This window comes from Nothobranchius furzeri, chromosome 6 (genome assembly GCF_043380555.1).
Source record: "Nothobranchius furzeri strain GRZ-AD chromosome 6, NfurGRZ-RIMD1, whole genome shotgun sequence".
In the NCBI taxonomy this organism is placed as follows: domain Eukaryota; kingdom Metazoa; phylum Chordata; class Actinopteri; order Cyprinodontiformes; family Nothobranchiidae; genus Nothobranchius; species Nothobranchius furzeri.
In genome coordinates, this window is record NC_091746.1 from 64970117 (window position 1) to 64994240 (window position 24124).

At 44.8% G+C, this 24124-nt stretch overlaps 1 protein-coding gene and 1 long non-coding RNA gene across 2 annotated transcripts in view; one reads left to right on the forward strand and one right to left on the reverse strand.

Moving 5' to 3' along the window:
• The window catches only part of LOC139070353 (uncharacterized), a 275750-nt gene that overhangs the window by 111371 nt on the left and 140255 nt on the right, over positions 1 to 24124 (forward strand). The gene's annotated exons all lie outside the window — the stretch shown is intronic.
• On the reverse strand, positions 13538 to 22869 carry LOC129164447 (uncharacterized). Its single transcript, XR_008564036.2, has 4 exons — positions 22264 to 22869; positions 21420 to 21492; positions 21099 to 21281; positions 13538 to 17597 (listed from the first exon to the last, which is right to left on the reverse strand). It is a non-coding gene; the product is annotated as an uncharacterized lncRNA (long non-coding RNA).

Here is a 24124-nt window from a genome sequence, read left to right on the forward strand (position 1 = left end):
AACCACCCAAGCGTCTCCGCATTGGGCCTCCCAGAGGGCCAGGTGCTGTGGTGTAAATCTGCCCGCCGCCGGCCCACAGCCCTCAGGCCGTGTCCCGACGCCTGTTTGGGGCCCTGGGGGGGGCGGCGGCCCCTGTCCTGCCCCGAGGATCCCCGGGGCGGGGCCTGACCTGCCCCCGAGCGTCTCCAAGTCCCTGCCGCAGCCGCGGCCTGCTGGGCGACCTGCAAGGAGGCGGCCGGACGAAACCGGCGCCGAGGGTCCCGTGCCCCTCGTGGCCCGGACTGTGGCATGGGGAGGACTCCTGCCCCGCTACGCCCACTCCAGGCCTCTGCGGCTTGTTTGGACTGCCGCCGACGTTCCAACGCCCGCTCAGCCTCGAGCCCGAACAACAGGCCTGGCACCACGGGCAGACCGCGCAGGCTCTGTCGGCAATCATCCGACACCGGGGCCTGCGCCAACCAGACCTGACGGCGAGCCACTACCAGCGTGCCCAACAACCGACCAAGCTCCCTGGACATCAGCCCAAATGCTTGCAGGGCTGCGTCGTTCGTATCACCCAGTGCCATCCCCGCTGCGCCCGACTGCAGCATCTGGGACTGGGCTAGCAACAGCACCGACAGCGAATTGCTGGTGCGTGCCATCCGTGCCCCGATGTCGTAAGCCCGGCACAGTAAGCTGTCGGTCACCCGACACTGGGTGCTCGGACAGCGGACCCTGTCCCTCAATGCCTCATCCGGGGAGAGCACCAGAGAGGCAATGCAGTGGTCCACCGGGGGCATGCGGTCCAACCCGTAGGTTCCTGCCTCCCGCATCGATGCCAGGGTCCTGGCATCCCTACCATGGTGGGAGAGCTGTCTCGGGTCCCCCCAGCACCGCTGCAGCTCCTCCACAAAGGCTGGCGATGGTGGGACCTGAAACGGGGGCGCCGCCGGAGCCCGGCGGAAGAAGGGATTCCCCGCCGGACGGGCCACCGGCACGTCGTCCAGTCCAATCCTGGCCAGTGCCGCTCGCAGAATCGCCCGCAACTGACAGGGGTCCTCCGCCAGCTCTGAGCTTGCTGAGCTATGGAGAGACATCCCCGAGTCTCCGTGACCTCCCAGGCCCGGGGGCTCCACTACCAGCCCCTGACTACGGCCCGGAGAGGGGCCCTCCTCCTCGAGGGACTGAAACTCAGAATTTGAGGCCCTCACAGAGATCAGGTCATCCGGGCCCCCCTCGTCCGGGGCTTTGGTCAGCAGCGCATTGAGCTGTTCCACCTCCGCCCGCAAAGAGTCCACTTCCTGGCGAGAGGGTTGTGCCACACGCCGCTTCTTGCGCCTCGGGCTGCCGCGTTTCTCAGCCGGTCTATCCCTCCGTCTCCCGGAACACGGGCGAGGGACACCAGAGGGCGGCAGGTCTGACTCAAACAGGAGGCACTCTACTTGCCGTAGCCTGTCCTCCCACACCGCCAGCGGCAAAATGCTGCAGTTCATGCATGGGTCAGTCAGCGCCTCTCTGAGGTGACCGACGCCCAGGCACTTAGGACACAAGTCGTGGCCGTCCTCCACCTGGAGGGGAGCCCCGCATGACGTACACTCCAACATCCTTACCGGTGTGGGAGACGCCAGCGACTCCACAGGAACTGAGCGAGGACTTCGAGGAAAACTGAAGAACGCGAGTCAGTCCTGGAGTTGTAAAACAACACACGTGCGTGTGTCGGCTGGGTAATCTGAGCGTGCCACCACCACGGTCAGAACGTCCAGCCCCACTCACCGGTAGCGTTGTAAAACAACGCACGTGCGTGTGTGTCGGCTAGGTAATCTGAGCGTGCCACCACCACGGTCAGAACATTCAGCCCCACTTACCTGTAGCGCTCGCCGGCCGCACCCACCTCCCCTTTCCACAGGGGAAAACCTGCGACCGCCGGCGAGCCCTATCTGAGCCGGCAGCGGCGGTCCGAACGGCGTCGGCCGGCCGCACCACCTGCACTCGGTAACAAATAAAGAGAAATAACAGCGTCAATCCACCGCCCCAGAGGGCTCCTTCGAGCGCTCCGACCACACGGTCCCGGGCAGGAAGACGCCAAGTAAAAACAGTACTCACCTCTCAAGACCGATAAGATCCGAATCACGGACTTACGGAGCGATTGACCAGCGAAGCACGCCAGGCCAACAGCGAGAAGATCAAAGAGACCCGAACGTAGCTATCCGTAATTTATAGACTCGCGACCAGGTGCGCTACGTGTCACGTGCGTGACTTTGTTTACATTAGTACTCGACCTGCGCAGAGCGCGAGGAGATACATCCACTCTGTTTACTGCCACTTGCAGTCAGGAGGGAACGAAACAGAACTACTGCAGCACGCAGAGCTACCGCAGCGAAAGAGAGAAGGAGAGCTGAAGAGTTAAAAGAAATTGCCTAAGGCGAATTTTCCTTTTGTGACCAAAAATACAGCAAGAAACGTTTTTGATGTTCCAATCTGTTCCAGTTGGAGACATTTTGTAAAGTTGTGAAAAGGACTTGGTGAGTTAAAAGAAATGTATAATTTTAGTTAAGCAAAGATGTGTAATGTAACTATTATTTCATGTAAATGTGGCGCTAAAGTAGTGACTGGGTGAAATGGGGAAGCATGTTATGGTGAGTGCTGGAGGGAGAAGGGCTGTTAATGTAACGGCCGGCGGTTGCCGTTTTCTGTCCGTTTTGAAGGAGCTGCATGTTCGTCGGCACAAATGAGACAGAATCTGGGTTTTATTTCAGCACTACCTGGTGCCTCATTTTATTCATGTATGCATATTTTGTTATGCTAGGCCTTTTAGTGTGGGTCGGAAGACAACCTCCTAAACTCGACCGCGGGAACCACGTGAAGAGCTAAGATGGCGGGCCACCCATGGATTTGCGAGCTGAGCCGTAGTCGCCAGCAGACCTCCCTCTGCTGAATCAGCCCTGGACTTCACCAACATTGGATAGGTCTTCCAAACACTGGTGGGAGTTGCTTTATTTCTTGTTTCAGGAAGGCACTGAACTCAATAAGAGCCGAACTGTTCTTCAGAACCACCGACAAGGAGACTAGAGACTGTGAACTGCACGTGTCTTCAGCCTTTTGCTGGATTATTTTGGTTGTGTAAAGTTTTTTTGGTTGGTTTTACTTGATTGTGGGAACTTGAATACGGGTAAAAGGGTAAATCTTTTTCTATGCAAGGTTACTTCCATGAAAGGGTTATACCTGCGAAAAAATTTATTAACGTGGGTCAAAGAGAACTAAGGTTTTGCTGGAACCATAGAGCTGAATTTGATGGTTTATTCTAATTGAGTAAACTTAAGAAGGAGACAAATAGAAAAAACCAGATAACGTAAACTAGGGTCTATTGAAAGGTTGCAACCTATCCCAAATTAGAATTAAGTGTTAAATCCCAAAATACGGGTTTTAAAAGAAAAAAAACACTTAACCCATTTAATTCCAAAAAATCTTACCAAGGGGTTACCAATTGTAAATTTGTGTTGTGTGTTTATTGTTTGTGTATTGTCTATTTACTATTACAAATAATAAGCCGGCAGTTTAATTCTGGTCTGTGGTCTCTTTCTTCTTTTAATTTTACTCAAATCCTAAAATTGCTCCAGTAGTCGAACCTACCTGATCCATACTGGTCCAACCCTTAGTTCAAATAACTATTGTCCCTGTAATCGCCTACACAGGAGTGTTACACTTACATAAAACTAAAATGCATCAAGGCATAGATCAATAGATTGCATCTTTGTACGTCAATGTAACAGAAATTCAGAAAACCAGCGTTCTAGGCACTTGTGTTTCTTCTATGAAACGGTTAAGTGGCGCGTCTATAGCCTGTGTGTCCCTGCACACTCCCTGTACAGAGAACATGCTATTAAATTTGTGCCACACTGAGGCATGTCTCCATGTAAAATCTGATTAGCACAGCTCTGAATGGCACGTTCTTAAATCCAAATCAATGATGCTGTTTTGTTTGTCCACCCTGTCTCTCAGGAATACGAGGCACATTTTGTATGAATGATTTGCCAAATGGACTCAAAACACTCACTAAGAAGCAAGTTTAGCATTTACCTCATCAGATAATCTGCTTCTTGATTGAACCTTAAAATGGATCGTGCAAGCGGGAGGCTTTTTAGGGCAAATCCTCAGGGAACATTGGACCGTGTTCTTGTCAACAGCCAGTGACTCATCCATTAAAGAAAAGTGCTTCCTGCGATCTGAAACCAAAATAGACTACCATTTCAGAGGTTAGCTGTACTAGTTATTCAGCGCTTTAATGCAGTGCTTTTAAATGAATGATTTAGTGCAGGGAATCGTGTATTTCCAGCTAAACGTGTGCCAGGCAAGGGCTCCTTTCCCGCTGACATTTAATTGTGTGTACCTCCAGAATGTCACAGCTTGTTCTTCTCTTAATCTGCTGCAATAAGGTGTTGCTGTTCACCGCTGTCCAATGGCAGCTGAAGAAAGCAAGCTAACATTTCAGATTTAGAAACGCCCCGGGCCAATTTGGGTGAAGCCGTGCTCTGGCACGACCTCCAAATGAATAGATATATTCAAGAGTTTGGGTGTCACATGCTGACTTCCCAATGCTTGCTTAGTAATTAATCTTAAACTGTTGGTGATGTTTGTACTGAAGTAAAAATATGCTCACACATGGAAGGGTGGGGGTGCTCCTTCTCATGCTTTTTTTGTTTTGTTTTTTTGCAGAAACATCATGTTTTTCACACACTCACACACACACACACACGTTGTAGAACATATATCATTGTATGTTTGACCCATTTGGCTTTGTTTTTTAATGTATGTAGAAATTAAAATGATCACAAGACCCATTGCTGGTGGGATTGCTCTGTGAATTGTCGTTTCACATCAGCCTAAAACTAGACGTGCATTTGCCTGTTTTCTGAAGAATAGGGACAAACATCTTTGCATCTTTGTCTCAAGCACCGGGGTCACTGGTAATGAGAGAGTGAACACGTCTCCACCAAGCTGATTATTGTACAAGCCTATAATCTGTGAACATCTGCAGCCTGACTGGTCTGCCGCTACTGGTCGCCACAGTGTGAGAAACTTGCCAACAGCAGATTTGTCCACTTTTACTCAGAAAAACCTTTTGGGACCCAAATATGGAATTGCTCAATCTCAGCACGGAAGCAAGGTTGTACGTAAATCAACCTGTTCAGATTTATTCCAGAATAATCACATTTGTGTCATTTCCATGTCAAGAACATCCAGTTTCTAGTAAATGAGATGCATGCAGATAGATAGATAGATAGATAGATAGATAGATAGATAGATAGATAGATAGATAGATAGATAGATAGATAGATAGATAGATAGATAGATAGATAGATAGATAGATAGATAGATAGATAGATAGATAGATAGATAGATAGATAGATAGATAGATAGATAGATAGATAGATAGATAGATAGATAGACAGATAGATAGATAGATAGATAGATAGATAGATAATAGACAGACAGACAGACAGACAGACAGATAGATAGATAGATAGATAGATTTGATGCAAAAAAAATAAAGGAAAAACAGGAAATCCTTTTAGAATTTGCTTTGAAAATAAAGGCTATAAGAGGGATCATTTTCACAGGGAGTTCATTCTTAACTTGCCTGTTGTTAGGGTTAGGGTTAGGATTATCTTTGAACAACCCCAGTTTGGAACAAAATGGAGCTTAAACCTGACAAGAATTGTGTGCTATGGGCTAGTCACAGCTGCTACCATTGGGCAAATGTATTGGCATCGTTGTTCAAACAAAAGCTTTTTTGTGTTATTCTCTGTAAAAATGAGCATCAAAGCTTACAATCAGAAGCATTTCCAGTTCAGTTTCTGGTCAGTGTCTGCAGTGTCATGAAATGTCCAGAAATAAATAACACATGAAGCAAATTTGACAGGTTACACACAGTTATCAACAATAACAGATGATGTTTTATTTATTTAGACTTAATTATTCATGTTTTTGATGTAAAACAAAACAGTTTCCATTCTGGGTAAGACGAGTTGTGACAATGCATTATGAGATACCTTGCTGGCCCAAGTCCATATTAATGTCGATGGTGTCGATTCATCTTCCAAAGGAATCAAGAACACATCCAGGAACTCTAAACGTAAATGCCATGGTACATATTTAGGACTGGAACAAGACTTGGGCACAAGGTGATTACGTTTCACAAGTACACAAATTCAGACACGTACGCATATTGAGAAACAGCCTAGCCTTTAGCTCATCAATCCTGTCAGTTTCGCTAAACTTAGGTTGTTAAAAATCCATCTGTAGCAGGGAAAACTATTGTTTTACATTTTTACACAGAAACTCACTTTTAAAAGTCCACTTTGTTGCTTTAAGAATATTTCTGACTAAATGTGACATTTTGGAAACTGGACCACTAAACCCAGCCATCTGCTCAGTGCACAGCAAGCATAAATCCCATAAAGTTGTGACATTTGCAGTTTTTTATCACAGGTTTCTGTTAAACAGTAGCTCATTGTTGTTGCTTCCACATCCTGAGCTGATGAAATCAGCAGCTGTAAGCCGCGTGTTCCTGTGACTGTTAGGACTGTGCCATGCTGGCAGCTCAAGTCAGGCAAATCCAGTCTGTTCCATTTATGAAGCACAGCACTTTACTCCATTTAAGTGCATTATTCCCTAATCAGTGCATGGCAGTACTTGTTAGCGCATGGCCTTCTCTTTTATTAATGCTAATAGTAGCTCTAATTTCCCCATTACAGTAAATCCTCATATTCACACGAAATGTTTTATTTTTACTTGAAATTCGGCATTTTAGAAGATTCTTGTAAGTAGAACAGCACACCTTAAAGCACGCGCCCTGCTAAAGGTTTTCTTTTTAGGAGTTAAATTTTTTACACATGTTAAATTATTATATTTTTATAACAGCTAAACTTGTGAGTATGGCGCCTACAGATTCTCTAGGTCTCTACATCATTGAAAAAACGTTCCTGCACCAGAGGCGTCTCTACATTGGGGGCCAGTGGGGCCGGGCCCCACCAGAAGGCGCTGTGAAGCTCAATTTTTGCTTAAAATAATCAGTAGAACAGAATGGTTTGTTTTAGAGTAATGCTGTATAAAAACCAAGAAGTCACCAAGAAGATTCTCTTAAAAACACTTGTGTGTTTATATCTAAGCTTTTACCATACCGATGAGCTCAGTGGATTAAATCCTCTTGAAAAACCTGAGAAGGGGCAGTTGTTGTGCCGGCGCGTCAGCGTCCATTTAAAACGAGTAGGATCTGATATGACAGTGCACATGCTCAACTCAATCTCAGTGGTAAGCTGTAGGTCCCAGAGACACCGGCCTCAAGCTCAGATCATCCAATCAGTGGATGAGAAAAGCACACGTGGGCTGATGTTTCCGTTCTGTGGGACAGCAGCAGCCATGTTGGTTATGCTGGTTAGCTAACCACAACGAGAAGCAATGGAGTAATGAAGAGAACTTTGCCACTTGAACAAAAATTAGAGATTAAACCAGAGGGCTTTAACTAATATTATCAAAGGGCAAGGTTGGCAGTGAAAATGGGGAGAGGAGGCTGAGGTGGTTGGAGCGGGGGTGGAGGACAGATGAGGGGAGCACCGGATGACGGGAAGTTGCTCGGCTGGGAAGATTCCACCAGTTGTGGATCACTGGATCAAATTGTTTTTAAGGTTATTGAACTTTAACTGAGGAGTTATTGAAAGGTTTCTCAAGATGAAATATCAAGAACTGAACAACAACGGTGAGTGACGCTTTATCTGTAATGCCATGTTTACTGGCTTTTGCTATTTAATGTGACTCATTTAACACACCAACACACACTGCGTGTGCGCATGCGCTGTTGTGTGCACACTACATCGCACACGAGCAGTTGTGTGTGCGCTTGTATGCGAGTGCACGCTGTTGAGTTGTTGTGCATTACCTAACTTATCATGCCAGAGACATCCGGCCCTAACATATGCTATTCTTTTCATTTTCAAACTATGACCTATCGGTGATGGATCTGCAAAGTCATTCTCGTGTTTAGATTTGTGATACCATGCCTTTATTTTGTGCCCGTACCACAGGAGTACCTCAAGGATCCTTTCTGGGATCTTTGCTCATTTAGGTTTTCCATAACCGACCTTACGTTGGTGTTCGACAGTGTATGCAATTTAAATGTATGCAGATGATACTGCTATATCTACATACATCTAATGTGTGTACAGATACTTTAAATGTTTATGTTTATGCTAAAGAAGAAGTCAATCACAGTTCTGTGAAATCAAACTGTCCCCTTAAGAAACAACACTGACTGACAATCGATTTCACTGCTGTTGTGCAAATGGAAACGACAAAAGGGGGAAATTATAGGCAAGTAGCAAGACATCTTCAACAAAGGAATGGTTCTGCAGGTGGTGACCACTTAAATGCTGGTGGTGCTTTCATTCTAGTGGGAGCATGAGACAGAGTCTACAACCCACACAAGTGGCTCAGGTACTGCAGCTCATCCTGGAAGGCAGATGGATGCGAGCTGTGGCAAGAAGGTTTGCTGTGACTGTCAGTTAGTCAAACGAACTTCAGCTGACCACAAATGTGCATACGTCTGCTCAGACAGTCAGGAACAGGCTCTATGAGGGTGGTATGAGGGACCGATGACCACACGTAGGGGTTTTCTTTACAGCCTAACACCGTGCAGGACGTTTGGCATTAGCCAGAGAACACCAAGATTTGCAAATTCACCACTGGCACCCTTTGTTCTTTGCAGATGAAAGCAGGTTCAGACAGATCACTTGGGTCACGTGGAGAACGTTCTGCTGCCTGCAACATCCTCCAGCATAATCCGTTTGGTAGTGGGTCAGTAATGGTGTGGTGTGGTTTGGTGTGGTGTGGTCTTTCTTTGGGGGGTCGCACAGCCCTCCATGTGCTCGGCACCCAGATGAGATCCTCAGACCCTTTGTGAGACCATATGCAGGTGCAGTGGGCCCTGGGTTCATCCGCATGCTAGACCTCATGTGTCTCGAGTGTGTCAGCAGTTCCTGCAAGACGAAGGCTTCGATGTTGTGGACCGGCTCGTCCGTTCCCCAGACCTGAATCCAACTGAGCACAACTGGGACATCACGTCTCGCTCCATCCACCAATGCCACAGACTGTCCAAGAGTTGGCCGATGCTTTAGTTCAGGTCTGGAAGGAGATCCCTCAGGAGGCCATCCGCCACCTCATCAGGAGGTCATACAGGCTTGCTGAGGCCACACACTTCATTTTGACTTGTTTTAAGGACGTTACATCCTATTAGGATCCACCTGTAGTGTTGTTCCACTTTCATTTTGAATGTGATTCCAAATCCAGACCTCCATGAGTTCTAATACATTTGATTTCCAAGATTTTGTGGGAACTTGTTGTCAGCACATTCAACTATGTGAAGAACAACGTGTTTAATTGGAATATTTCCTTCAGTCAGATCTAAAATGTTTTGTGTTCCCTTTAATTTTTTTAAGCAGTGTAATTTATTTTTAAAGCATAATATGTCCCCTTTAATAAAAATAGGTTTAATATTCAGCATCTGTTAAAGAATAAATAATCCAACTTGGTTGTACCAGCTTATAAAAACACTCATACTCTGCTAAAGTTTAGGATAAAACACAGGTCATCGTGATGTGTTGAGTTTTTAACTTTAAAACAACCTCTAAAAAGTTTTGTGATCACTTTCAGAAATCCCTCAGGCCAAACGGTCTCTTTTGATGCTCCAGTTATCTGGGACAACCTCAATCCTGCACTTATGTTAATCCGTCCGTCGTAGCACCATGCAGCTGGTGCCTGTGACACAGGCCTGAACTAAAGCAGATTTCCAGCGATCTACAAACCCGGATGGCATCCACACACACTGAGCCAGGGGCCTCTTACGCAAGGTCAGCCAGCTGTGGCTGCTTGGGCTCTGCGTGCAGGGAATGTGTTTACATAACGCTCATTTGGGCTTTTTCACTGCACATAGCAGGCCCTAAATAAACTCAAAAGCAAGCAAACAGAATTCTTTTTATATTTGTTGCACTTTTTAAAACTTTCTAACAATGAGAGAAAAAACAAACAGTAGCGGTTCAGTGAATGTAAATTGACCCTTTGCTGTAAAATCTAAACTGATTCGTTATGGTGCATATTTAATCACATAACCTATTTCCCTACCTCTTAGTTATCTTTAAACAGTTGGTGTACAGTACACATACATGAGAACGGTCCAAAGTCTAGTTCCTGCTACTGCTGGAACGGAACATTCACGGTGTTCTGTGGCAGGGTTCAGATTTTATAACACAAACATTAAACCCGCCAGCAGAGTGGCATGACCTGAAGACATATTTGTTTACTTCTGCAAGCAAACTTTGCAGTCAAACTAAGTCAAGTATTTCCTCTAAAACAAGGAGTTGTGTCACAAAAAAGTTCATTTTTTACATTAAATTGAATTATTCAGAAAATGTACAGAAGAATCAAAACGTTGTTTACGTAAAACAAATGAAAGGCTGTGAGCTCCTTGAGGGAATAGCTACTGCTCTTGATACAAGCTCCAACGGCTAATCTTCAAAACAAGCTAGCTTAAAACATCTCTAACATAGTAAAGCTATAAATATATTGTGGATATAAAATGAAATGCTGAAGTGGTTCTCTCACATTTATCCATCTATCTGGGGCTGCATGGTGGCGCAGGGGTTAGCACTGTTGCCTCGCAGCACGAAGGTTGCAGGTTCGAAACTCGGCTCGGCTGCAGCCTTTCTGCGTGGAGTTGCGTGTTCTCTCCATGCATGCGTGGGTTTCCTCCGGGTACTTCGGTTCCCCCCACAGATCACAACATGCCCTATAGGTTATAAATTGTAAGTCGCTTTGGATAAAAGCGTCTGCTAAATGAATAAACATAAAAAATCTAAAAACTTCAGCAGATTTGTGCCCGAACACGTTCATTCAACGATCGTTTGTGAATTTGATCTTTTTGTTTTTGTGGACGTGAACTGAACTATTTCGTAATTGCCTGCAGTGTTGCCAGCTGTTTTTGACTGAAAGTAGCTAGAGTTCCCCCCAAAAGTCGCTACATGTCGCCAGATGACGTCCCGTGCTAATTTGCATATGACGCAATGACGTCATCTGGTTTGCGTGATGACGTCACCACGTTTGCGTCATGACGTCACCGGTCTTGTAGAGTAAATCAAATAAAACCCACGTGATTTAATTAAACAAAGTTTAATTTATTTTTTAATATTTTATTAAAATAAAAACCCCATAGAACACTAAACAGCAGCCTTTAAAACATCAAGGAAAGATGGCACAAAAAAATGGAAGGAATATTTCTATTTTTTCTGAAGAGAATGGAACTCGTAAACACAAAAATATTAAATTGATAGGAATGTATGTATGATTGAATTAAAATGAATTTTCTCTTGTAGTTTTCAAGTGCCTTGAGATGTATTCTTCTGTTGTGATTTAGTGCTATATATTGACCAAAAAGATAATATATATATATTGTTTTTGTTTGGTTTTGTTGTTTTTAGTACCTTTGTGTAAAAAGAAGCAGGCCGTTTTTAGTATTCAGAAACGTTACATGCAAACTGCCAATGACCTGAGGTGTTTGTCTTACAGTATTATTCTGTTTTTATAAAAGTTTTAAATGTGCTACGTTATTGAACTCATCATAGAGTTCCAATGTTCCTTGAATGCACCACAAGTGGTGCGAGAAGCCATGTGTGAGTGCGACGCTGGTGCCAGCCGAGCTCAGCTGCCGAAATGCGGCAGGATGGCCAAAGGAGCAATCACCCTTTATGTAGCTCCGGTGGCTATCTCAAATAATGGACTTGTGAAAACCCACAAAAGGTTTGATTGGTCAATGGGGGTAGTGCGGTCATGCTGCACACACATGCGCAGATCATTTTGTTTCTGATCCTCTGGAATGAAGGACGGTCCTGTCGCTTCAGATGCATCGCTAATCTGCAGGTAAAGACGGCTACAAAGTTGTAGTCAAAGTAGCTGAGGGGGGTTAGAAATGTTGCCAGATTTGTCGCTAGGCGCTTTTTTGAAAAAAAGTCGTTATGGGGGTCTGAAAAGTCGTTAGAAATGGCGACAAAGTCGCTAAGTTGGTAACACTGTTTGCCTGACAAACATAAAAGTGAGTGCGTTCGTCCTGGTGTGCGTTAACAGGTTTGTGAACGCGTTCTTTTGCTGTTCTAGCTCCAGGTCTCCACGGAGCTTTTCCGGAGCTAAAGCCTAGCCAAAACATCCTGTTAACCATAGAGTTCATAAAAAGTAGAACCCACAAATGCGGCCAAACATAGGCAGTAGCGGTTTGTGCGGCGTCTACTCTTCTATGTCTATGCCATGTGGAGGACAGAAGTCACAGAGTCGCACCACTCATACGTCATCAAATCGCAGAGCATGGAGGAAAATTCCAATGGATGCAGCGGCAGTAGCAATACGTTAGCATCGATGGTTAATGCAGGATGTTCGTTTGGCCACTTAAAAGAGTTTTTTGAAAAGGTTAGTGATGGTCCAGGTGGGAAAAATCTTTTGTGTAAACTTTGCCCGCCGGGTCTCAAGAAGCAACTACGGACATCAACTACGTCAACTACATCAAACTTGAAGCGGCATATTGAAAAAAAGCACTCGGCTAGCATTTCAAGGTATGTGCAAGTCGCTAAAAAAATCAAAAGTCATGGCGAAAATGGACGATTGAGAAAATACTGTAGGGTAAAAACTGCAGCTGGGTATGACTGTGGACTGAACGAGTGCCAACTATTGGAAAATTATTTCATAAGTTTATATACATATATATAAAGGAGAAAAAAGAACTAAGAACTAGCTCGATTTTGGTACACTGAACTTCAGCCGGTAACACGGCTCGGTACGAAACCAACAATTGGACCATCTGGTTGTCGGTCCCACCGAACCACAATGCTTCCGTATTTACTTGGTCCTCCACTCACTATATGCTCGCACTTTTTGTCATTGGTAAACACTGTGAATCACCTGTATTTGTATAGCATCTTCTTAGGGTTCTACAACCCCCCAAGGTGCTTCACAACACAATCAGTCATTCATCCATTCACACACACATTCACACGCTGGTGATGATGAGCTAGGAGGTAGCCACAGCTGCCCTTGGGCGCACAGATGGATGCGGTGCCCACCATACCGAATGCCATCGGTCCCTCTGAACGCCACCAGCAGGCAAGGTGGGTTAAGTGTCTTGCCCAAGGACACAACAGCAGCCTTCTCTGGTGGGAGCCAGGATTGAACCTACGACCTTCTGATTACTGGACAACCCGCTCATAATCTTTGGTTTCCATTTGGTTGGAAGGTTTTTGGTTACAGTGGATTAAACTGGAACAGCACCACTGGTGTGAGAGGTTCTCTGCTGAATAATATCAGTTATTTACAATTTAGTTATTTTTCTGTTCTTATCTTCTATATTTAAATATTTCTGTATTTAATTTGTGGAACAATAGTTTTTCTCATTTACTTAAAAGTTGTGTGTGTGTGCGTGTGTGTGTGTGTGTGTGGGGGGGGGGGGGGGTTTATTGACTCTATTCACAGACTTCGATGAGGAGGTCCAGCATTGTTATCCAGCCTAGACCTTTCTAGAGCTTTCTAACACATCTAGACTCTCCACTGGTCGACTCTAAAAGTTACTCAGTTGTAGATGAACATCCAAAAATAGACTTCCTGAGAGAATTATTGAAATGAATCCAGACATCAATGCCTAAAATCTTCTCAGATGTAGTTTCTATGTTCTTTATGCAATATAAGATGTTGTGTTTTTTATGAACCTATCTCTCAATGACGAAATGGATCAGAAGAAAAGCCACCAAACAGAATTTTCCCGTCTGCAGCGAGGGAGAATGACATGGTGGAGGAGTCGGCAGATTGTTAGACAATAATTTTTAGTGAATCAGCTGTGGGTTCTAGTATAAATGACTTGTGAGTCAATCTCTGTGGAATAAGCTCTGGCATTCCTGTTTCAGGAAGTAGACGTTACCTGGAGGAGAGGAGGGCAGAAAATGATAGAATTTGTCTTAATCATTATTGGTGTTATTCATATATCCCACCTCTGATTGGCTGCTGACAAAGCAGCGTTTCCACTGCCTCCGTTTGCTCTGCAATGTTGATGTTTTATCTCCAGAATAAAACCCAAGCCTGCAGGAATTCTGCCATTTTGAGTGTTTGCTAACAGTAATGGTTAGCTTCTACTAGCCAGGATGTGCTCTGTTTTCACTTGGCTGCAAAAATCAACAACAGGTGGGTGAGACCCAGAGGCGTGTCCAGGGAGTGGCCTTGGGTAGCACATGCCACCCTTAGAATCTGATTGGCCACCCCAGGTGCCACCCTACTAAGTTCCAGTTTAAATTGACTTTACATTGTCGACAAAAGGCTTGAGTTGTAAACTCCAAAAATAGTGTGGTAGCATGCACCTTTAACATTGTCTTCTAGCCCAGGCCTACAGAACATTTAAATAAGCATAACCATTGGTGCCACCCATGCATAAACAAGTGCCCCACATGGGCCACCCCATTTTAAAAGTCCTGGACACGGCTCTGGTGAGACCATGGATGCAGATTGACAGTTTGATGTAGATCTGTGTGGCTTTATCAGATGTGACCATTTTCCTGTCTATTTTGTTTTTGGCAGCTAATGCAGGAAGAAGGGGTGGAAGAACATGTTTACGTTCAGCCTCAGAGTGACCAGAGCTCAGCCTCTACAACTCAGAGTGACCAATTGTGTTAAATAACAAGTAAAGAAATGGTTTTCTCAATGAAGTTGCTCTATAATAATTGTTGGTGCTACTGGTGCCACCGCCTCTGTTGGAGTGGCTCTGAGCCCCATCCCGTTTTTTAACCTGAGGCAGAGAACCACAGCCTGATCTGTGTTAAGCCCTGGACCTTAAATCCCTCTCAGACGCTCAGTAATGCGCTCGGTGTGGGACCGCACCGAGGTCATGCCACTCCTCTGAGCCCAGACCGCAGCTCTGACGGACGGATCTCCCCTTCCCCCATCCTCCTCTTCATCCTCTTTCATTTCTTCTTAGCCACTGACACTCAGCTCAGGCCGCTGTTTGACCTTTAACACTCATCTGCTCCACAGCCAGACATAAGATTATGAATCAGCTGTGTGTGGACTAGCCGTTTTTATTACTAACATCACTTTTAATTAGGATCTGTAGAGCTTATGAGAGATTACTAAATCAAAACGTTTCATTTAATTTCATCCTGACTTGTGTTTAGTTTGGGATGCACGTTGGACCGGCCTTAGTGCACAAAACTATTTAATCCGATATTCAGAAATGAAAATGAAAAATAGCTTAAGTAAAAACTCAGATTTTTATATTTGGCCTGACAGAAAAACAGCAGGATTGAGTCAAGCAGCAGACTGTAGAGTTTTGATGTTGCAAGTACTTCTCTTTGTAGCTTTGATAAATCAAAAGCCCTTACCAAACAAGAGCACATTGTATTGCATGGTGTCGTTCCACCTTAAGTGTTGTTAGCTTCTCTGGAGCATACAGTTGTGTGTTAGCACAATGCCGAGGAGGAAGGACCACAGGAATGACTGGAGGTGTAACGGCATGTTTTGGTGCATTTAACTAACAGCCGCAACCTTGAAGAAATAAGGAAGTAAAAGTTTTTAGCATCAGACAAGATTAATGGCTGATTCTGAATAACACAGAAGTCATATTTTGTAATATACCAGTGAAAACAGGAATATTTCACCACAGCATCAACCAGAATAAAACTAGGAAGTTTGTAAGAAAGGGAGTCGAGATAAGCTGCATTTAAAAGGTTTGACTTTTTAAATTGATTTTTTTTTTTAGATTTTAAAGAGACATGGTGTAGTTTTTACTGTTAATCTCTGGAGATATCCATCGAAATGTTGAAAATTAATTCAATGATGCTCAGTTGTTGAAAAATATTGGCGCCTTCGTAACTTATAACCATGAAAATCTGGTCTAAATAACATGGGAGCGGGTCTAAGTCACATTAGACGCCATGTTTCCTTTTATGGGAGCTCGTGAGGTCAAAAAGCATTCACTGATTTGTATCAAATTGTTATAAAACTTTTGCCATTCGTAGATGTTGTTTTACACATTTACCTCTTCACTCGTTGCCAGTGATGAACGGGAGTCTGATGCGTTTATGTTGCTGGAGGTTGCTCTCCCATGGATTTTTGACCCTAATGGGCATCTGTTAGTAAGACCTTACTCAAACACAAAAATACTGCCTGCTTGCAATGATTTAGAAAGAGCTTTAACTAAAAGTGACAGTTGGGGATTTACAAGCAGCAGTCGGAGGTCATTTGCTTGTCTTAAGAGTGTTTAAAGAAGGAAGATCTGGCTTTGAGGGCATCAGCCAATGCTCCAGCTCAGTGAGGTCATGGTGGTTTCTCACTTAACTGGTCTAAAAAAGATCTCAAGCGGTCAGTCTGAGCGTTCGACCATCTGCTGTCAGCTGGGCTTCGGATTTTCTGTTGAAAAGTAGGAAAGAGAATTATTTCTCAGGTTAAAAAGGTCGACCATTAAAGTTCTGCCTGAGCGTTCCTCAGCGTGCCGATACCTGTCCAGCAACAGCCATATGAACGTGGGTGACCACATTCAGGAGATCCAGAAAGATCCAGTAGAACAGCATCTAGAGGTAACCCACATCCTGGGACCATGACTTCATTCAGATGATGAGTCGTTACAGTAATTTCAGAAAATGACCAGGTACCTGGTGCACGCTGGAGACAACCTGTCTCTCTGAGGCGAACAGCCAGAAAATGGTTCTTGTGTGGATTCATCTGCATCATTACGCTGCAACTCACATTTGCAGATTGCAGTACTTAACCCCTAAATGCCAAATGTGTGTTTGCTTGAACGAATCCTAATTTTCTTCTACCTCTGTCCCGTTAACAGGATCAGTACGTTCCTCAAACTTCACCTCCAATCAACTCTGCATGAATCCTTGTGGACGATCTAAGTACTGCATCAAATACTTGAAAAAATAGATTTTATTTTATTTCATGTATCGGACCATGATACCAGGGGCGGATTAAGAACTGAAGAACATCCAGGGCTTAAAACACGCACAAACACGCACGCGCGCGCACACATGTGACACACACTAGTCAACATCATATATGTCTTGTACCACATAATTTTTAATCTGAAGCTACATATTAAGCATATTCAGAGCAGAATATTGTTCCTGTTAGTGTTTAGTGTGAGATGATAGTAAATATTCCCTTTCTTTCTCCAACAACTTTACCTGATAGTAAGCTAACTTTAGGCAAACCAGCAGCACAACAAATATTTTCAAATAAGACTCACAAACCTGAGTCAACACCAGTCTCATCAAAGCTGGGGTTCTGTCGCCGTACTTTTGGTCTAAAAAACGTCCTTATGTCCATCTTCACTCATGTGTTTCAGGCAGAGAGTGTAGAAGAAGCCGGCTGCTGAAGGGCTTCTTCTTCAGTGGTGGAGGCTCAGGCAGGCCGCATATAAACTACTGCCAGCTGCTCCCTCTCTGTTGGACTTTGGTACTGCATGTTACTTCCGTGATTTAGATCCGGGGCTTTTCACGAAAGATCCGGGGCTTCAGCCCAAGTAGCCGGGCCTAACGCCGCCCCTGCATGATACAAAGAGAAAGATGATCACACACACACACACACACACACACACACACACACACACACACACACAACCACCGGCCTTTGAGAAGTGACAGAAGGAGGGATGACTGGAGGAATCCTCTCACTGCAGATCAAAGGCTCGGTACTCTGCACCTTTCTGCTTAACTTCAGAAAGTGTCTCAGATGAAGATGAAGTGAAATCCAGCCTTCTTTATCTGGGCCCAGCAGAAACACCATTTAACAGCAAAGCAAGCGGGTCCTATTAGCACCGCAGCAGCAGCAGCATTGCTCACCACAGGTGATGGGTACTAACAGACGTGGATCTTGCAAAATTAAACTTTAAAAACAGAAAAAAACTGAACTAAAAGCCTGACTCAAAGAATGAACCAAAACAAGTCACAGGCACTGTCCGGCCACAGAGACGATGAAGAAGATTATTCCCAATAATCTACAAAGTAAATGAAAAATAACAGCAAACAGAAATGTACCTACTGATGGAAAAGTGACTGAGTAGAAGTGGGCGTAGTTTTTCTGCTTGGCCTGTTTTTTTCTCTCCTCTGAATGCAAATTGTTATTTCAAGGCTCGTTCCGTCTTTATTTTAGGCTCACGTGAACCCAAACACTCACACTACACCTGTTACGTCAGCTAAGTATGTGGTGGTTTGCCTCTGATTAGCCTCCAGGGTGGATTTTGGGATTGGGCCAAAGCTTGAGACACGAGAGTCAGTTAGCAGTTATCAGCTCACTGCTGTTGCAACCCTGCAGTTTTCCTTAGTAAATTACAGCTGCCTGTTTTAACTTTGGCTTTAGTGCCGACCAGAGAAAATGGGTATTAAGTCCGTTCTGAATACCATGGACACCCTGGAGGGCTTTGGCTGGCCTAGGGGTCCACCCAGAGGAGCTGCTGGCTCACATGTGCTTCTCAAGATGTTAGCTCCCTGCAGCCACAGCTAAAAGAGATCAAACGATAAATGACCTGCACTTGTAAAGTACTTTTGTGAGTCAAAAGCACTTTACAGTCAGTCATTCACCCATTCACACACATTTTCACACTGATGGTGATGAGTTGCATCACCATCGCTTCTGGGGCACACTAACAGAGACGAGGCTGTTGGGCACAATCACCACCTGTCTGAAGACGTGGATATTTGTGGTGTTGGTGTCAGGTTTCCTGCACATTGGCCTTGGAGGCTACCTGGCTTAACGGAAAATTAACGAGCTGTCGAGGAATATTGGCCTGATCCCGGAGCTCAGAGATGGTTTGCACCGCGCTGTGAATTCACAGACTCACATAATTGTCGAGATGAATCGTAAGCTTGGGACTTTGGCGGAGATTCATTCTTTGGCACAAAAGATGGATGCCATCAAGGAGAGAGTGGACGAATCAGCACGGATTGGGATAGATTAACGTCCATTACTATTGGGATTCGGAGAGGTGAGGACCAGCAGACTGTAACACAGAGAGGGAGACATCTCTGTCTGGCCCCAAAACAATTTCTAATCGGAATCTGGCGCCCTTGAGCCTGCAAGGCTCCAACGAAAACTCCCCCATCAGAAGATATGTGGAATGTGCCGTCGCTATGGCAACTCAACTCTGTCTGCTTTCCCAGCCTGGGCGGGACTGCGGGAAGGCCGCTGAAGCGCCCAGGGTCACTGCAACCCTCCAACCCTCAATGCGCCTCCCCCTATCCACACTGAGGTGACATGCGCTGATTCTATTGTGGCTGCAGGAACTAAAGTGGGGATAGTACTAACCCACCACCCCACCTAGTGGACACTTATGTTGTGTTGTCTGAAGTCTGTTGCATATATGTCTGAGGTGTTTTTTTGCAGAGCAAAGCTGCCCTCCTGGTGGAGGGTAACTCTGAAGTGCCTTTTTTTTCCCTCCACCTGAACCAATCCTCATGTAACCTTCTTATCTCTATTAAGGTAGCGCGACTCAGGGTTGCGAATGACCACAGTCACCATTTCTTGTCATGTGTCTTGCCCATGTATGTCTGATCTCTGAATTGTGTGTACTGAAACTGTAATTTCCCTCTGGGATTAATAGAGCATCTTTGATTTGATTTGATTTGAACTCTGGCAAGTTTCACATGGAGTTTCTTCTTCCTGGACGTCACGTGCAGATTTTCATGGAGTTAAACAAATGACACGAGCCAGGCAGGAAGTGAGACATGTTTCAGCATCTGGTTAATTCCACAATAAAACCCAAGTTGCATTATTTTTGTCAGATTTCGTTTAATTCTTAATGACTGCCATATCAGTTCACAGTGTGTGATAGTTACGTTATTTCTACAGGTATATCTTTAAATGTTGTGTTGTCAAATTTCTAATCATTTGTTGCTCTTGTGGAGCAAGTTTCTGGAGACGTTCGGCACGCAAACTACAGTTAGTGTGAACGCAATCTGTCCGGAAGTTGGATGGAAACCGGACCGCATCTGTTCCGCGCGGCTTAGGCCAGTTTTCAACAGGGAACACATATCAGCGTAACACTGGGGGAGTGCAGGGGCCTGGGGATGGTTGTATAAACCAGCTATTAGCTCAAAATTAAAGCCTGTGCATTAACATGCAAAGCTTATTCCAACAGCCAATCAAGCGTCATAGTAACAGTCAGTGTGAGAGCTCTAAAGCACTGACATGAAGCAAACTGTGCCCATTTTCTGAACCTAACCAACCCTGACTAAACACTACATCAATCTGAAAGCAAACACTAATTGAAAAGCAAAAGAAAACCCAGCTGAGAACTTTTTTTGTGGCCATGTGTAAACACTTCAATCTGTTTCTGCTCTTGATGTCGAATCTTACAGCGAAGGCCGCATCCAGCTGCCTCCAGCAGCAGCAGCACCGCCCCTGTGAACTATTTTCTCATCCGGGTCACGAACAGATGAGCACATGGAAAAGATTCTGGTTTTGCCAGTTAAAAATCAGCTGATCCAATCAAATCTGAGAGACTAGTTTTCTCCTCGTTCAATTCAAACGGTTTTAAAACTAAACATAAACCAAATGAACACTGAAAAGGCTATCGATCAATCAAATGTCATTTATAAAACAATTTTCACAATAAAATCTGCGCTAACCCCGGCTTTCCACAGGAGCCGTCAGCAGCACGTTACTGCAGCACGTCATAGCTGCTGATAGGAACGGCTGTGGTCAACAGAACCTTTTCCATTGGAGCCGTCAGCAGCGCGAGTCGGCCGCGTCTCAGGAGCAGCATGTCGCGGCCTTTACGCGCCGGTTCTATTTTCTACGCGTGACGCCTCTGAAACGGGTCAAGTTCGACATTTTTGGGGAAGGAAAGACAGAAAGTCGGACGCGGAAACGGAGAGAAGCTCCCGAGATTCCAGAATAAAGAAACATACTGCCTTCCGGTTGCTTCACTTTTTAAAAAAGTTACTAAATGTGCGGCCCCGTGAGAAGTTATCACCTAGCTAGCGGTCTCCTTTGTTTTTCAGGTCCGTATTGGCGATTATAAAATGGACAGAACATAAAACACAAACCTTTTGGAGCCATGTTGTAGTTTTCTCCTGCTTGTTGTTGTGTTCACTGACGAAGTCACTCGTGTGACTTCGTGCTCTGTCGGTGACAGCTGCTCCCCTGCTGCTTCGCGTCTCGTGGGAAGGGCCAAGCAGCAGCTTACGCGAGCAAGACGTGCTGCTGCAGTAACGTGCTGCTGACGGCTCCTGTGGAAAGCAGGGGTAAGAGTTTATAGTGCTGCAAGCAACAATACGTGGGCCAAACAGCCTTCAAACAATATTGTTAAAGGTGTGATTTACTGGTTTATTCATACATTTGCAGTGTTCTCTAGTGTAAATCAGTACCTTATGAGTCATTTTTAAAACGGCTAGGATCCTCCTGTTCTGAGATGCAGAAGTTTATTGGTGCAGAGATGGGCTGAAAAGCAGGATTTCTCATTACTGTTAATGATATGCACACACCTCACTTCTGATTGGCTAACAGAGTGCGTTCAGCCATGTTGCAAAGTCACTTTCACCAAGACACCGTAGCGTTAATGAGTGTCTAAATATGCGATCTCCACTCTCTATCGCTGCAAAAAATATTTTAAAAAAGCTTTCCTGTGGGTGGGCGTTAGCTAAGATGGGCCTGGCCATGAATGCAAATTCACAGTGTGACATCACAGTGTGAGGATTTTCAAATCCTAGCATTTGACCATCTATTTTCTATGCAGGAGATACGTGTAGGAGACAGATTCGTGTTCGGCCTGCATGAAAATCTCAGAGTGACCGATTATAATTATAATTTTTCAGTGTTCCACACCTTTAAATAAAATTTTTTTGATGTCAGTCATTTACACGCACACTCTCACACACACACACACGGAGCATATTCACAGAGAACAATATGATCCCCAAAGCGAAACATGAAGTAAATAAATACTTTATAGCCACTTTTGAGTAAAATGTTTAAATAAAAAGCATAACAAAAATATGAAAATGACTGAAATTTCTAAAACAACAAAAGTAAACTCATTTCAAGCTGAAAAGTGTTGGTTTTAAGCCTCTTGTAAAAAACATCAACGGAGTCTGCAGCCCTGAGGTCCTCCGGCTGTTCTGCAGACGATTGTTGTCATGGTGACACAGCAACAGGAGGACTTTTACTGCAGGACAATAAGAAAAAGTACATGTGGTGAGTGTGCTAACACACCTGACCGTTCCAAAGGAACCGGAAAGCCAGGACCACGGTGGCTTCCGTCTGACGAGACGTTTTATGAGCTCCTAACCCAGCGGCATGAGGTCAACTAGCTTTTTTAAAAGGTTTACTTGTCTAATTGTTGCAACACAAGCACTTCCGCGAGCTCTGAAAATAATATTCTTTAATTAGTGTTCCAGGCCGTTTATAACCTCCGTAATGTGTGCCTTGGTGTTTGCTTGCCCACAGTCACTCACTTTTCCTCATGTTTAAATTGCATCACTCGTGTGACACGGCTAAAAGGACTGAATCAACACAGCAAAAAAGGTTATAAAAGCAATTCTTTCATGTCACACGACTGACAGGCTGGGTATGGGACACACACGGACGGTTGTTGCACAACCCTGAAGGATGTTTACTGTCCTCTCTTCATTTTTCTTTTTCAACTGTGCAAAAGTGATAAAACTCTAATGGACTTAGCACAGAACAGATCCTGAGGAGCGAGGTAGCGAGTTAAACAGAAGCAGCGCCGGTCTCATTATTGCTAGCGTGAGAGCGAATCCTGCACAATGAGCCGGCTCCTCCCTGTGCGTGATGGCCCAGTGGCTGCGGACTCCAGCTCGGCCTGCAGCCATCAGTTGCAACATGAGATATGAGAGCAGAGGGCTGGAGTTTTGGCTTCCCCCCAAGTCACAGAATGTACTCAAACAAATTCCAGCAGCAAAGTTAATACAGGACAGAGTGGATTTATCTGTGCGTCTCAGATTGCATTTGTGCTGGGGAACAAGGAGTCTTCCCAACACGGTTTCCAGTTTTTGCTTAAACAAATCTCACTCAAGGAGACAAACAGGAGCGTGAGCACACCGAAGCACCTTTTATTTACACGACGACCTGAATCATCCAAACAACAGATCAGATGCTGTCTGAAGAAGCATTAGTAAAGTGTTTTTATTCCTCAGAGACAGAAACCTGCTGACTTGATTGACTCTTTGTGTCATAAGCTTGACTTCTATCGTTAAAGATGAAATCACCTGTTTGTTTACGGTTTACACACACGTATTGTTTAAAATTATTTGCCTTTAGTGGCAACGGTGGCACAGGAGTGAAGTGCTCGCCCCGTAATCGGAAGGTTGCAGGTTTGAGCCCCGCTCAGACTGTCGCTGTCGTTGTGTCCTTGGGCAAGACACTTAACCCACCTTGCCTGCTGGTGGTGGTCGGAGGGACCGGTGGCGCCAGTGCTCGGCAGCCTCGCCTCTGTCAGTGCGCCCCAGGGCAGCTGTGGCTACATCGTAGCTCATCCCCACCAGTGTGTGTGAATGGGTGAATGACTGATTGTGTTGTAAAGCGCCTTGGGGGGTTCCAGGACTCTAGAAGGCACTATATCCAATACAGGCCATTTACCATTTAGTTGTACCACATTACAGTTATCTATTAAATAAGTGCTCCAGCGATCGCCTCACGTAAGAAGGTCATGTTCTAGTGAAGTAAGAAAAATTAGCCTCTCAGAAATCATGAACTATTATTTTCACTTGAGGATCCAGGTCCTGAACGCTCGTTGGATGAACTGCAGACTGAAAGGTTTCTGTTCTGACTTCAGATTTGAACCCGGAACAATTTGGCCCTTTTGGGAATGAGAGAGATCCCCAAAGAACAGCAAAGCTTTCAGTGATTTTCTCAGGATTGTTTCCACACTGCAGACAGGAACACCGGTTGGTGGAAGACCAGTCTGCATCCTCCAGTCAATCCTGGCTCATCATTCATGATGATCGGCCCCCTTAATCCCAAACTTCCTGTTCAGAAGACCAAAATAAAAGCAGCTCTAGAAACTCTGGCCGGATTCATGTAACGGAAATAAAATCAAAAGAAAAAGAAGACA